The sequence below is a fragment of the Sebastes umbrosus genome, chromosome 14 (genome assembly GCF_015220745.1).
Source record: "Sebastes umbrosus isolate fSebUmb1 chromosome 14, fSebUmb1.pri, whole genome shotgun sequence".
NCBI classification, from domain to species: Eukaryota; Metazoa; Chordata; class Actinopteri; order Perciformes; family Sebastidae; genus Sebastes; species Sebastes umbrosus.
In genome coordinates, this window is record NC_051282.1 from 21,492,776 (window position 1) to 21,509,307 (window position 16,532).

The 16,532-nt window shown below is 42.7% G+C and overlaps 1 protein-coding gene across 1 annotated transcript in view; it reads right to left on the minus strand.

Annotated features, from left to right (window-relative positions):
* rnd2 (Rho family GTPase 2) overlaps positions 1 to 16,532 on the minus strand; it is a 32,602-nt gene that overhangs the window by 14,716 nt on the left and 1,354 nt on the right. The gene's annotated exons all lie outside the window — the stretch shown is intronic.

Below are 16,532 nucleotides of genomic sequence, written 5' to 3' on the forward strand. Positions count from 1 at the left end.
CCGCTTTCAGTTTCTCCTCACCCTCAGCCCCTCTTTTATAATCACAGACACACACACACTCCCATTCCGCCGGAGAAACAGCTTTGAATTTCATCTCCTGTTGTTTGATCTCTGTGTCTTGTCTAAGGCTCTGGTTCATGCTGCGCTTTGCTTTTAAAGATCACTCTGCTTCTTTTGTCGCTCACTTCTTCTGTCGATTTATATACTCCCTGCCTCGCTTAAAAAAAAAACACCAATCATGTCTCTACTTTGATTTTCCCCTTCGAACTGTTTGAGACATGACTTCAGATTCGGTTTAGCAGTCTACGCCGGTGCACCCCCTCGCTGACACACAATTCCTCGGAGATGTGCATGTGTTTTAGATGTCACAATACAAACACTACTCCAGTTTTTGTTTGTGTGAGGAAGTCAAGCAGCTGTGAACGACTGCTGGCTGTGTACAGGGAGAGCACGCAGAGTCTGTCTTTATCTGTTTCTGTGTTTCCTCAAGCTCTGCGCCTCTCACACCAGAACCGTTGAGTCTCCTCAAAGCAGCAGCAGCAGACTGTTTGGACAAGATCCACCGAATAACACAGTTTAAAAAATAACAGACAAGAGCCAGTTAAAGCACACGAGATGCTGACTAGAAGGTTATTTGTTCTTTACACAACCTCTTTCACCGCTCAGTGTTGGACCCCAGCTGGTTCCGATATCCCCAACACTGTTTATTTTTGTCTGGTTGCTCAACTTAAACATTTAGAAGCAGAAGATTTCATACGGGGAAGAGGTATTTTTTAAAGAAAGGAGGCTAGTTGGAATACCCTGTTTTCCTTCTTAAAAGCTGATCAGATCGGCCACTCTATGGGAGCCAATGCTTTACAGGAACATCCAGATTATGGAGGCCTGGGTCACCAATCGCAACAGTATACCCCAAATATATTGGAATCAAACATTAACATGATTAATTAACACTTACAGAAGCAAAATGGTAATTTAATTTTGACCAAAATAAAGCACCATGTTGTGTTGATTGCTGCAGTGTGCATGGTTGGACCTGGCTCAACTTTTTCCACAATGCATTGCAACGTGATCTGGCAAATCACTGTTTTGGACAATCACATACAGGCAAGCACATGTGACTGGCAGATAATCAAATCTAATCAAATGGCAGATCATACTTGATCATAGACTGTATATAAGAAGTGGACGTAGTCACTGTGACGTCACCCATTGGTTTGTGGCCTGCCTTTTTGAAACCTTGAGTTCGGCATTTTGGCCGTCGCCATATTGGTTTTTGCAACCAGAAGTGACACAAGAGGTTGGAGCTAAGTACAACCAAACACTGAATAAGACATTTTTAGGCGACCAAAAGGTTATAATTAACTTTCATGAACTGAAAACACACTGTGAAAGGGTTAAAGTTGTAAGACGAAAACACAGACCACTCCCAGACCGGACAACGCCGTGGTAGCGACCTGTCAATCTCAAGGTAGCCACGCCCTAAAGCATACCCTGCTTTATGGTCTATTTGACTCTAAATGGAACCATAACTTACTAAATGAACATCATGCTGTATTGAAGAAGACTTGAAACTAGCGATTGAGACCATAAACTCATGTTTACAATGTTTACTGAGGTAATAAATCAAGTGAGAAGTACGCTCATTTTCTCATAGACTTCTATACAATCAGACTTCTTTATGCAACCAGAGGAGTCGCCCCCTGCTGGCTGTTAGAAAGAATGCAAGTTTAAAGCGCTTCAACATTGGCTTCACTTCTCAAACCCAGAGGTTTCCCACTGTACCTGATTCAACCTAAGTAAAGAAATCCTCCACATAGTACCTACATTGCTATAACCTAACTAAAATTGAAGAAGTCTCTGTCTGTATGCATGCGTCTGTCCTTCGAGTTTCACGACAACTGTTCCCCCAATCCATTTCACACTTTGAGAGTATTGCTGAGGACGTGCAGTGTCAAGTGTCAAGTTGTTTGAATTAGCGGTTCTTCAGAAAGCTACAAGCAGCAATACCAAAGGCCAAGCACTCGGCCGAAAGGGCACTGTATTAGTCAGCTCTCAATCTACCAAAGTTTAAAACTGATGCATGTGACAGTGTGTCTAAAAGTGTAATGGTGGTGGTTCTCTGAGTCTGCAGCTTATTAAAAGCACCTCTATTTGGCAAAGATGCCAATAATTGGAAAAACAACTCAAGTTGTATTGAGTATTGTATTTGTCTTAGAGCATCATTTTCAACCGTCTTTGAGATCATACAATAACGTTTGGAGTTTACTGCTAGTGTTAGACTCCCACTCTTATTCTTTGACCTAGTATTGGTGATTGCCACGGCACTGTGAATTCTGCTCTGAAAAGCTCCCAGCCCTCCTCAAAGACTACCATCACTCCACATCGCTTTCTATTCCGTTTCACCTGTAAAACAGCAGAGATCACATCCTTTATTTCCACTCCTACACATCTTTCAATCTCAGGATTTTCATTAAAACGTGTAATAACACGGACTGCAGCTTCTCTGTCCGCAGCTGTCTGTCTGATATGAAAGAAGACGTGCGAATATTCAGGCAGCAGCTACACATCGGGTGTATGAAAGAATAACTTGTGAGTGGAAAGGGACATCCTCTGCTCCATCAACTCCACTTCCTCCAGTGCATAACCATCCAAACACATCCCTATCATGGTGCTATCTATCCCTCAGCCCACTCTGAAACCCCCCAGGGAGGCCGCCGGGGAGACATGGCACTACTTCAAGTGCAATTTCACTTCCACAAAAGCAGCAGCAGCGAGAAAGAGAGCGCACTGGATCTTGTTTATAAATAAAGTCATCCATAAATGATGGGATCTGTCGAGTGTGTGTGAGCGGGGTGCAGGTGGGGGGTGAAGGATGGAGGTGAAGGATGGCCTCCCTCCCTGTATCCCCTTACGCTCGGATGGGTTGCAGACGGATGCTGAGAGGGTTTTGCTCCCGTGGAGGGGGGCCAGAGGGACTGAGCGCTAGCTTTGGGAGCAGCAGAACCAGTCAGTGTGGCTGTTTGAAGTGGGCTGATCAAAGCTGGCGTTGCATCGGGTTCTGTTGCACTCGGTAGAGGGAGTGGACCGGGAGAAAACACACAGAGCTACAGTTCTCTGGGTGGGTTTCCTGTCTGCCTGGATGACTGAGGCATTCACTGCTGCTGCTGCTGCTGCTGTAGCCTGGTTTAGTGCCAGGGTGCATTAGTTTGTGTCTCTTCTCTTGTTAAAGTCAACACATGTTCAGTACTGGGGCAACATAAAGTCTTACTGTAATCACATTACTACACCGAGTAACACAGAAGTTTGTTTTTTAGTGATTACATTACAGCTGAAAATGTGTTCCTTGTGTTACACATTCAATTTAATCTGAATTAAGTTTGCATCTCTTTGGATATGTAGTAGGGAAAATAATTTTATCCTGACTCATTGGCTCAATTGTGCAGGAGCCTCTTTTTTAAATAAAGCACAAAATGGTAGAGAGCTCCGGATGCTGGATATTCTTGTGACTTCATTAAGAGTAGAAGAGAATATCACAGTAACATGTAAACTGGGTAAAGGTCAGATCCATCAAAGCACTTGACCTGGAAATGTGGCAGCATCAAACTGGTGGTTGTTAGTGTTTAGTCTGTTATTCATTATAAAACAAAAAAAACTTCAGAAGCTCCCATTTCATCCGGTCAAGTCCATGTGCCCTTCAATGACAACATTTAGGATCAATAACTTCCTGCTGTGTCGATGGCTTCCTTTGCGTTGTGCCGTAGATCACGTTACTTCAGGTCAATGAAGACGGAGGATGCACAATTACAGCGCGCTTCCTCCATCTCTTAATACAATCACTGCATTAAATCCCCTACAGGACTATTTATATCGCCATATGTAGCTGCGTGTTTAGCATATAAAAAGAGCGCTGCAGTGTAAAAGCGTGACACAGTTGGCGTTTGTGTGTCTGCATCCCCGAGGACCACAGTGGGTCAGGTCCCAAGGGTGCCTCCAACAAGCCTTACTCACAACAAAAAGCCTCTAAGGGTGGGGGTGGTGGGAAAAGCACAGATGTACACTTCTCCGTCTGTCTACTCCTCCTGTCCCCTTTCCCCGTTTTCAATGTAGTGAACACTTGCTGCTCTTATAACATGCTCTAAGGGCAGCACCCCCCACGCCTCCCATGCTTTTTACTCGCTTCAACCCTTCACTCCCCCAATCTCTTTGCCTATTGGACGAAGCAGCTGCTGCGCTTTCCAGCCTCATTGTGTCCCGGCTCCCGGCCCAGCGCCCCCTTATCAGCCCCCATTACGCCTCTGGTCAGCTGGGAAACAATAGGAGAGGTCGCCGGGTCAATGCTGTTGGAATTCCCTTACACAAACCCATTCAATCACACACATGCCCACACACATGTATACATGCACTCACATGTATCCATCACACATAGACATTTGTCTGTAGTATGAATGTGATGTCTCTATTTTATATTTTCAAAAATGAATCACACAGTGAAATAGCTTGTCAAGCTATGCAAGGGCATTAACCAACAAAGATCGCTAATGCAACCTAAACAAATTGACTTGCCAGATCCGTGTGCTATTTGTGAGCAGGTGGAAGTCATTAGCAAGTTGCCCAATATTCAGTGGCCAGATTTATACATGTATTTGGTGGAGAAACATGTCACTAGATGCTTACAACTACGTTATCTGTGGTCATGAACAGAACGTCAAATACCAGGACAGACTCTTTGTGTCAGAGTTTTGAGTTTATTGAGGTTTAAAATGGGTGCTACAAACACATTTTTGATCATGCCCTCAGTCCAGTTGTAGTCGACACCTTTGATAGCTTGCAGCCATAGGTGCTGCCGGTGTTTTGGTTTAACGAGTGACTGTGTTAACTGGTGACTCCAGGTGACAGCAGCTGATGAAAACATCAATAGAACATGAAGATGTCCTCGTAAAAGCCTTCAATCAATTTTAAATACATACTCATCTGTGTTTATTTTTCTACGTACAACCATTTATGTAAGTTAGTACGAGCAACGCATTCGGCTGAGAGTCACTAGGCAACGCGGTCACTTGTTAAACCAAAACGCCTATTGCTCTGAAACGGTCGTGATCCTGCCGCAATTCTGTAGAACTTGTTGGAATATTGATTCTCACAACCGAACATGCAACAACCAGACATTTTGATGCTGGTAACAGTTTTAATTAAATGTTTAAAGCTCACAATCTTGTCTGGATGGCTGGGGCAAAACGCCACTTCTGTTGCCGACATGCCCACGCATATTTTTGATGATATCAGCTGTAAAAGGGTTTATTGTTTATCAGGTAAACACTGTAAACGAGTATTGGTCAAAATGACCCAAATTATATCAGATATGCTAACAATGTCAGTATTGTGTAGGGCTGAACCAAATGCTTTGAAGCTTCGAAGCTTCGACTGTTGCCATGGTAATCAACCTCCAAATCAGTATTCGAATGCTTCGTTTTTAAATTTAAAAAGAAAATATTTATATATAAGTATGTAATATATCCGTTATCCCAAAATATCCCTTGAAATAAGGAATAAACCCACAACATTATTCATATTCAACATTAATTATTATTAGTTATTCTCAGATGGATAAGGCTGTTAAGTGTAGAGGTGCGTGTGTGTACAGTTGTGCTACAGCGGCGCTGTCCCGGGCACTGAAACGGGGGAGATGGAGACAGAGGAACATGTCAGCCTGCTGCGCCACGAAGCTTCGAATACCTTCAAATATTTCCTACCAAATCTTCGAAACCCAAAAAAATTATATCTTCATATTATCCTTTTCTTCTCTGTCCGTCATCATATAGCTCCATTCTCCTCTGTTAGTAGCACGGCATGTAATCTGAGTCATGTGAGCTCATCAAGTGCACTATTTCTTCAAAAGACTCCTCTTAATTCTGCCCTGTTAATGTGCATTCCCTAATAACGTCACTTTGATTATTCCATTGTCACATTAACGAAGTAAAAGCCACACACAGCCTATCAGCAGCGTGCAGTTGGAAGTGTAGTTCAGCAGTGGACATGCTATTTAAGCAGATTATACACTTTTGCCTGGTGCTCAACATTAAGCTGACAGTGCATGGGGGGGCTGAGATGTGGCGAAGGAATGTGTGGTGGCTCTCGGCTCATAGCTGCATCCACGGTCACATTTACAGGCTCCTCTGGCAGAGATAAGAGATCAGACGGGATGAGGGACTGTCTCCTCTGGGGCCTCACTCATGGGACGCTCAGGACATGTTGTATGCATGTAAAAGCCGGCAGAACGGTGGGTACATGCCTGCGTGGTGCAGGCTACACGTCTGTGTGTGAGTGTAGGTGTCTGTGATCTTGTGTGTGTGTCTCACTGTGTCACAGGAGAGCAGATACTCAGTGTGGTAATTACAGCCTGTGTGTTCCCGTCAGTGCAGCTGGCTGGCTTTCATGCAGCACTTCTGCCCACCCCCTGCTTAACACGGCCCCTGACTGCTGGTGACCTCAACACGGCGCTTCAGAAGCCGCCTTGACTAATGGGCTATCAGAGATGGAGAACATCGATGAGGGAAAAGAACAAGGGGAGGGTAAATAAATAGCACAGAGAGGAAAAGATAACTGGCAATCCTCCTCCAGAGAAGTTCCTTCACACTCGCCTGCACATCCTTTTGTTTCTTCATCTTCACTTAGCTACTGCAACATACGGGCAGCCATTTCCTCTTCAGGTTGTTGACCCCTTCGTGTAATTGTCTAAGAATATTATCCGCAGAGTGCTGAGCTCCAGGGATGGAGCACAGCTGCTTGCCTGCTCAAGAACCAAGACATCCAGCCCAGCAGCCAGGACTGCTGGCTGAGTTTCCATAATGTCACACAAACCCACTCACAGAGTCAGGGTGCAATGAAGTGAGGCGCTGTGCATGAGACCATCATTATTCAAGAAGTTTAGAGCTGGAGACTATTTAGAAAGAGGAAAAGAAGAAGAAGAAGAAGAAGAAGGGAATGCCTCGAATACAGAGAGGATTTGTTCTTGTAATGCCAAAATCATTTGAGTGCCATTAATTATATGCTTTCATGTGATATAGAGAAATTATGTTTCATGAGCTGTAAAATACATTTTCGTTATTGTGTAATGGAAAACCTGGACATTTAAGGCTCTCAGCCTCTTAGTGTCCGTCCTTACATTTACATTTTTCTTCTTAATCGTAGTTGAAATGTATTTATTTGCATGTATTAGTGAGGCTGATTTTCTCAGTTCAGAGGTCACTAAAACATTCGGCTATAAAATGTGAGGCACAATTTACAGTACAGTGACACACAAAGACTGCACTTCAACCACACGCAGCTCTCGCCGCTTGATTTCTAATATGCAAAGCGTCTTTGTGGGCTCCCACCATTAACTGTAATCCCCGGGATTATCAGGTGCAGCCTGCCAGGGAGGCTGCAGGCTCATCCCAAACCTGACGTCAGGTCACAGAGTCATGCAGGAGCCCCAATATATTCTCTGCAATTTTGCTGTCAAGCTCATAAGGCCCCGGAGGACAGAACGGTATCCCCTTCGTCCAAAAATACCTTCACAGGCAGTCCAGTAACTGAGATTGGAGACCTGGAACAAAAGCCAAAGTTTACTTCCAACCCTTCCAAATCCAACATGGCAGTCACAAGTCGAACAACATTATTACAGACTCTGTGCTCAGCCACCAAGGTGGAAAGGGAAACTTCCACTGAATTGGTGCAGTGGGTTCTTTTCACAAACAATACAATACAAAATGTTACTTGACGTGTCTTCTCATGCTTCAACAAGAGCCATCCTAGCGGCTCTGTGACGCTGTACTTAGGCACAGCAGTGCTTTCATTTAAATGCTAACGTCTGCATGCTCACAATTACAATGTTAACACGTTGATGTTAAAGTGGCGATTTTTAAGATTTCAGTCCTGCTTGATTTCTAATTTCTATTTGAGTGAAAACAATGGACTTGTGCTTAGAGTTTAGTAGTCTGGAGTGTTTTTGTTGATGCACTACATACCCAATATGTGTACTATCGTTCAAGCCAGCCACCAGGGGGCGATCGAGATGTTTTGGCTTCAATGTGGGGAGCTTCACGAGAACCGATACTTCAGTACCAAATCGATGCCAAAATTCTAAAACAGTGACGGTACTCTTTTTGTACAGTACCGACGGTACCGTACGATGCCTGTAATGGTCGTTGGTAGTGATGTGACAGTGAGGAAAATGTTCCCACCGGTTAATAAACTTGTGACACCGGTGTTACCGATAACACCGGACATTTTACAAGAAAGATTACGGTCAATATATGCAGAGCGCTGACTCTGATCTTTACTGTCGGGTGCCGGTGTGTCTGGCCTCTCCGGTAGCGCTTTTGCTGCGGGGCTCCGCTGCAGGTGTCTACCTGGTGCCGCTGCTCCGTGCACACCGGCTGTGACGGCTCCATCCACCTCGCGGTGATTACCTCATTAACGTTATGGTTCCCTTATAGCATTGGGATTAAATGTGAAATATTGCCAAATAGGTGCGTTTGCTTTTAATCTCCTGCTCCTACTCCTGCTATTCTTAGCTGACGGACCAGATGCGTTCATGGTCAGTATGTAGTGTCCGTCGTCTGACTATCGATTGATAACATGCCGCTGATACGCCAAAATGAACCAAATGGGTCAATTATTTTTATTTATTACTTAAAAGCTACTTGCATCTGTTTTTTGTAATGTTCAAATGTTTTTAATAAAAGAGTGCGTGTTGAATTACATGGGATTTATTGTTGTTGTTTTTTTTTTTTTACCGTGGTATCGAATTGGTATCGAGAATCGTGGAAATTCACTGGTATTGGTATCGACTACTAGATTTCTGGTATCGTGACATCCCTAGTCTATGGTAATGAATAGAATCAATAGTTTCAGCCCTAATAAGCATCATTACTATATTACATGTAAGGATGAACTGGTGGATGAGGAGAACTTCTTGATTGTGTTTGTTTAAGGCACAAGCAGTTGTTTTACGTACAGTATTTCAACCACCTTGCATTATCTTCTGTTTACTCATTACCCGAAACTGTCATGCAGCCGTTCTCCTCCAGTGCAGGGGAGTGCCTTCCAGCCTGCTATGCATCATCAAAACAGGTTCTTGTTTAGGCAGTTACTGCCCTGGGCTGGTTAGGCAAAGACTGGGAACAACTTTCAGGGCTTAGGCTCGGTTCATACATTCAGTGCTGTGAACAGCAGTTGAAAAGATGTCGTCATCCTCCCTTCAGGATGCTGACAAAAATAAACACAAGGTATATTTACTTTCCAGCAGGTTGCAAGAACCCAAACACAATCTTATTCTCCAACTGCAAATTATTCAGAGAGAAGAGGAAGAAATGTTGTTTTTTAATGATTTAACATTGAGTCTAACATTACAGTAGTGATTCAGAGAGGACAAACTGGCCAACTGTAAGAGCCCAGAGCAAATGATGTTATCTCCTGTAATCAGCGTGCTCGCTACTCAGGTCAGACAGCACTTTGTGAGCATCCTCTCCAGTGAGCTGAAGGTTTGAGGGCAAAGAGGTGCCTGTTGATTTTATTTCTGCTCTGCGTTGTGGTTGTAGTTCACTCATTCTCTATTAAAGATTAATCAAGCGTAAAGTGTCGAGGAACAGAAAGCCCACTGAACTCTGCGTGTTTTTACAGGCCTCTGGATACCCGACTGGTCCAGTGCGCCGAGAATGTGGAGTTTAAAGAGCATAAAGACGCCAGGAATGTTGGAAAGTCGGTATGAGAGGACAGAGACAGTCAGACTGTGACTCTGAGCGAGCACTGGTGCTGGGAGTGGTGTTACACACTTGCAGTGTCTTGTTATCGTCGCTCAAGTCAAAACAATCACACCTCTTACTGTGAAAATTCAAGACGGCTTTGTCATAAGACATGACTCACAAAAAAACATAAAACATTACTTTAACAGAGGAAGACTCAATAGAGGAAAAGGGGCTCTGAAACTCATGTGAGTGGTCATTTTATTTAAGGGGAGACATCCCAGGCAAAACATTGTTTTTATGCACTGGTTTTCCATAACAGGTCTTCTTTCAGACTAGAAAATGTCCAAAATATATATTTAGGTGTTAATTTTGCTACACCTTTCTATTTGCGTCTGTAGATTTTTCCTAAATTCACCAAAAGTTAGCATTAGATAATGCCTCATTTATATATTTAAACAACGTTTCAGAAAACTTGTAATATGGGGAAGTTTCATGGTGATATATTGGTTACACATATTTACCCTATTCACCTGTAGTGTCTTGTAAAATGTATTGAATTTTACAATACATATATTTAAAGTCTTCTCAAAATTAGTTTTTTTTCTCAGACTCTGAGCCAGAAATCTCCACTTCAGCAGCACTTACATCCACCAAACGTTCCTTACAGAGGGGTTTGTTCATATATCATTCATAGTCTGATTTATAGAACATTTTATTCCAAAAAACACGGCAAAAATAGTTTTTTTTAATGGCTGTTGACAGCATTTTCTGATTTATGCAGTGATAAATAGAGATATCCAGAATTCCCTCTGAATTTTGAACGTTGAATGTTGCAAATTAGCACATATTTAATAAGATAATGCCTTATTTGCATATTTAAATGTACATTTTCTGAAAATATGCAATACAAAACACAATTGTCTTAATGTAAGTAATCAACTAGAGAAGTTTCATGGTGATCTAGTTACATTTTTTTACCCTAACCCCTTAACAATCTTTCACAGAATTTGTGACATTTTCAGAAAAATAGACGTCTCCCTGCTCTCTGTCACTGACTGCGCAGCATAGTAGTGCGTCAAACTGTAGCCAGTTCATGAAAGCTTTTATATTTGTTGTTCTGAACACCAGCGTGTCAGGCAGGTCTACTGCAGGAGAAATCCTCCACTGCACAGCAAGTGATGCGTTTCATGTTCCCAGCAGCAGCAGTAGCACTTTGTTTGGAAATAAATAGAGAAAAAACTGGGTAAAAAAACTGGGTAACTGGGAAACGATAGCCCAACGTCGCTTATCAGTGGAAGAAACTCAACAGAAACTCAAATTTCATTGACAGAACTTCTCGGAATGGGAGGGACACGTGATTTGAATGACGAGCGATTACTGGGAAGTACAGTGGAAAAAAAAAACACCACAACGTGAGCGATTAGTAGCAAAGATTTCAGCAAAAGAAGAAAGAAAAACAAAATTCCTGCGGATTGCCACTTGAAAGAAACTCTCCAGCATGACTAAACAGAAAGTAAGAGTTCCAGTTCTCATGTGAGAATCAGGTCAGGCATTAGAGAGGGGAAACAGAAAGAGACGTGAGTGTACTGTAGGAAGTTGGGGGAAACCCGGGCTGTCATGACTTAGACTTGTTAGAAACAGCACGCACACCTCTTAGCGGGGTATTAGTCTGAGGCCAAAGCTTGAGGGAATCTTTCCCAGGCACCCTTACCATATTGGGTAGAGAGGAAGAGTGCATTAATGCCTCAGGCTCTGTAAAAAAAAACCTGACTGGCTGACTACCAATGGGCCCCATGAGCGTCGACAGTAATCACTAATGGTCCTCAGACAAGTTATCACCAAACAACATTATCACCCTCTAACAGCTTGGGTTGCTTTAAAGGACAATTAAGATACAGATAAATGCAATAGTGAATCACTATGTGGCTGCATGTAATAGGAGTGGGAAAAAAAATCAATTCACCTATGTATCGTGTTTTTTTTATGATTTTGAAAGTGATTTTTGAATGGCGGAATCCATATAAGTGCTTAATTTGAGTCTATGCAGAGGTAGAAGGAAGTTGCCGCTTTTATTGTTGTAGTCTGAGTAACATGACATCACATCCGTTCCGTATCCGTCAACCAAGACAAACCGCAGAAAGTAGAAAACGGCGGAGGGTACGCGTGGATACGAACTGCACCCTCACATTTTAAATCCAACTTGGTAAACACTATACATACAGTAAAGAATGGAAACACTTTGGGTTTCACACATTGACAGGAAAAGCAAAGCTAGACATCACGGCTGAAGCTGCATAATAACTCTGTCATGGACAGGAAACGTTATCATATTGTGGTAACGTGCCGTCAAGCCAGCCGTCACTCGCATCTCCGTGGTCAAATTGGCCGACGCTAGAACAGTAGAGCACCCATATACTGATATTTATGTTAAATGCATTCAAACGGCCCCGATGGAGCTAAACATCGATGTATAAAGAGAACGGAGCTGACGGTAAGAGCAAGCAATAGACTTGGCGAAGTTAGCGTAAGTTTACACGTGTCACTACGTCCGGTTTTCAAAATAAGGTGTTAACAAAGGGAACTGTATATACAAAATACATATATGAAAATATGATTAATTGGATTATATTCACCAGAAGTATAAAACGTTACATATCGATTATAAAGTAAAAAGAAAATACTATTAATTTGTGAGGGAAATGTCTTTATTCTTTATATTTTTGGGTTGCTGGAAAAGATGTAATAAAGATACACCCATTATCGTGATAGTATTGAATCGGGAGATAGGTGTATCGTCCCAGCCCTAGCAAGTAACATAGATTAAGTCATACACAGATATTTTCTCATTGGAATTCCACTCAATCTCTTTCTAATTGACTTAATTCTCCAGATGGTCCGGAGCTGAATGAGGGCAGAATACAAAATGCAGCTGAAAGTTGCTCTCTGCTTCCCAGAAGCCATAAGACCTCAGTGTTTTGGTTTAGTGCGTCTTAAAATACCCATTCATTTAGAGCAGAAACACAAACACATGCACAGACCTACAGATTTACACTCAGTAATGACCTCAATTAGATAAACACCTCGCCGCTGTTCTCGCCCATCCTGCAAGGACTAGACCTTGTGGAAGAACTGGAATTAATGAGACCAAACCAATCAATGGTGCAACAACAAATGCTGGGAGCATTTTTTAATGGCAATGCACATTTGCCCATGCTGGTGAAATGTGAACCAGGGGAGACGCAAGCTGTTTAAATAGCCATGCCCTCAGATGGCGCTCGGTAATGCTTTGTGAACAGAGCCGGGCCACAGCAGGCCGACTTCACCAGCAATTAAAAGGGAGACAATACTTTATGTGAAGAGGCTGAAAGCTTGGTGGTAAAAAAAAGAGCTGTGTATCTGGGGGGAATGGGGATGTGGCTTCAAAAGAGCAACTAGAGGACTGAGGACTGACTGATTCAAATGTCAGATGGAAATTGAACTGTCCAGTGTACTGTAGTGAAGACTGCAGCCACCAGAAAGTGGCACAGCACAATTAATTTCCTCTCAAAATAGCGGGTACTGGCAGCTTAGTGATTTTGAGGCTATATTTATTAAAGGGTAACTTAGGTATTTTTCAACCTGGACCCTATTTTCCAATGTTTTTATGTCTAAGTGACTAATAGGGATAAAAATTTCTGAAATTGGTCCAGTATTGAGGAATAACGCTTTAACCGGCAGCTGCAAAACGAGCTGCGAGGGCAGTGAGCAGCGTCAATGCAATGTTACATTCACAAAAAGTGCTTGTTTTTGCCACTGACAGGCTCAGATTGTTATTATAATAAGTGTCTGACAACATTATGGAAAGGACCCTACAGAGAAATAAAACATTTTTCTTACCTTTCGTTTGATCTGGTCTGTTTGTTATTGTGTCCAAGTCCCGCTCAAGGAGAAGTCTTGTTGTGAAATCTGAATATCCGTATACTCTGGCTCAAATAAATACGGGCGGCCACGAATTCAAAGACCTCATCCACATCGTGAAAATCATCTAAATATTCAAACATGACTTGAAATTAAAAAAAAAAACACTAAGCTACGCTTTCTGTACTCCAACAAAACAAACTCTGCCTGGCTGGCTCTCACGTTTCCACCATGGATGTATTCCACTATTCCACTGTTGTCTTGCTGCAACACGTCACCTCGCCAGATTTCAGAACGAGACCTCTCCTTGAGCGAGACTCTTTCCATAATGTCAGACACTTATCATAACAATCAGAGCCTGTCATGGTGAAAACAAGCTCTTTTAGTGGATGTAAATGCAGCGTCTACAGCGTTCTCCCTCAATACTGGACCAGTTTCAGACATTGTTGTCCCTATTAGTCAGTAAGACACAAAAACAGGTTGAAAAATACCAAAGTTACCCTTTAAAGGCAAAGTGGGTGCGAAGAGGGAAAGCTCTGTTGGCATCGCTCCTCATTTGGCACCCAGCTACCACGATAGGTTCCTCCATTTTGGACTGCCTTTGGTTCCCTCAAAGGTCAGAACTGTCAAGACGGTTTGCAAGCAGTCCATGAAGTGAATTCACAGGTCAAAGTTTACTAAAGTTTAACTCTAAGCCAAAGCATGTCATACATTTACTTCCCCTCCGCGAGTAAATCCGCTGATCGCAGCGATTGCATCGGAAAAAATTGATTGCACTCCGTTATAAATGATGGCGTGACCATGCCTAAGAGTCTGAACCGGTAGCTGCTGCTGCTGCTGCTAGTGTACATGAGAGAAATAACAAAGCTTGTAAAAGGGGAAGTGAAGGAGGAGAGGGGCAATAAAAAAAATCTGAATGCAAAAGAGGAAGGATGGGAGGCATGCTATTTTCTTCAGATGAAAGCCTTTTTCATCTAAGTGCGTGCCAATTATTTTTCTTGTTGAGAGAAAATGTGAACATCTGTGTTTGCTGCGAATCACTGAATAATGGCATATCACACAAGAACCTCTGAACACACACACACACACACACACACACACACACACACACACACAGAGAGAGAAGCACACACGCTTGCCCTGTAGGCTGGGTGACGTCGTGTTTGTTGTGGGGTGGGCGGCTCCTGGCTGAAGATTAAAGACTGCTAAAGGTGGTTTAGGGTCTTTAAGATGGACAGAAGCACAACATTCCCACTACATCATTAGGCTCCGGAGATAAGGAAGTCTTTAAGTTGTGGCCCCGGGGCCCCACAGGACCTCGACCCCTGACTGACAGGCTCAAGCAGATTTACTCCCCGGGTCGGCATGAGGTCCAAGGAAAAACAACATTCTTTCGCTCACTGACCGTGTAACTTAAAAATACTCCCATCATCTCTCCCGGAAGATAGTTTTAGGTTTGGGAATGTTTATGGTAAAAGAAGGAATTCCCCCTGGGAAGATCCCATATCCAGCCCTGTGACTGGTCAGCCATGTCGCTGGTCAGATAGCCGACTCTCGCCTGATGAGGCGCAGATCTCAGGGTAGCTCAGAGCGGTTAATCCATCCATGCTGACAGGACGGGGATGAAAGTAGACCACGGCTTTCTGTGCAGGAGTCTCACTGATGCTACTGGCTGCCTGGTAGACAAAACTACTTCCTTAGCAGGAAGCATGTTCAGGCCAATCTGAAGCCCAATCACATGACCAGAGTAGAGAGTGACTAAGGTAAAGATGATTTGTTATTAGAGAAAGTCCCCTTCTGACACAATAACACTGCCAACATCTGTGGAACAAAACTGACGTCACCAGTCAGCCTGTTCTCACCATTCGCAGCTACACCTATGAAAAGTAATGCACTGTAATTAGTATTTATATCCCACTGAATCAATTTTTTTGTAATCCACGTTAATTGTGAACCAGGAAGTATAAAGAGCGACAAACGCCGTGTATGGAGGAGGTCGGGGTGGATGGGTGAGTCAAAAAACACCAGACTCTCACCCAGGAGACAGGTGTTCGTACTCCGTGTGAAACCAGAAAAGTTAATTTATTTGTCACGTAACTTACGTACTTAAGTTACGCCACTTACGTACATAATCAACCTATCTTTTCTTTAACCTAACTAAGTCGTTTTTTTGCCTAAACCTATCCAAGTTGTTTCCTGTGAAGACGGACGTTTATGTTGAAAAGACTGTATGCATGTAATGAGCGGAAATTGACACGTGCGTCAAGCGTTGCTGGACATTCGCAGGAAAACGCACGAAACATGAGGAATAACTTTTCGTAAGGTATCATACAAACGGTCGTACGAGGATACGTTTCACCACTAGTTGTTATTCTGAGCATATCAGCGTGTTTGAATTTGACATTTTTAATGCCGTGAGAGTTTTATTCAGGGCGGAAAAAGCTCCTGAAAACAACATTTACAAAATCACTAAATATTTCAGTTGAAACCTTGATGAAAGAATTTCTTTGATGATTAAGGAGGGTAAGGTGTGCTGGCCTTAAACTCTGGAAACATTGCTCTCTTTGATGATCTTTTAATAACTTTGTAAAGGAACTTCATATCAGAGTTGACTGTACGTCTGAAAATGTGGCAAAGGAGGAAACTAATTAAACCAAAAGACAAAATGTATCATAGGGCTGCCTCCTCTTAGTCCATTCGTTGACTATTCATTAATCTTTTATGCTTTTTTCATGCTGAATGACTTATTAACAAGAAACTTATAAGCACATCTCTGGTAAACACAAGATTTAAAGTGGTGCTTTTGCGTGATTCTTTGTGGATAGATCTGACAATTAAATCAACTAATCGATTAGTCGTCAAAATCGAATGAGTGTTCGTCGACTAAGAATTTCTTTGGTCGAGGAC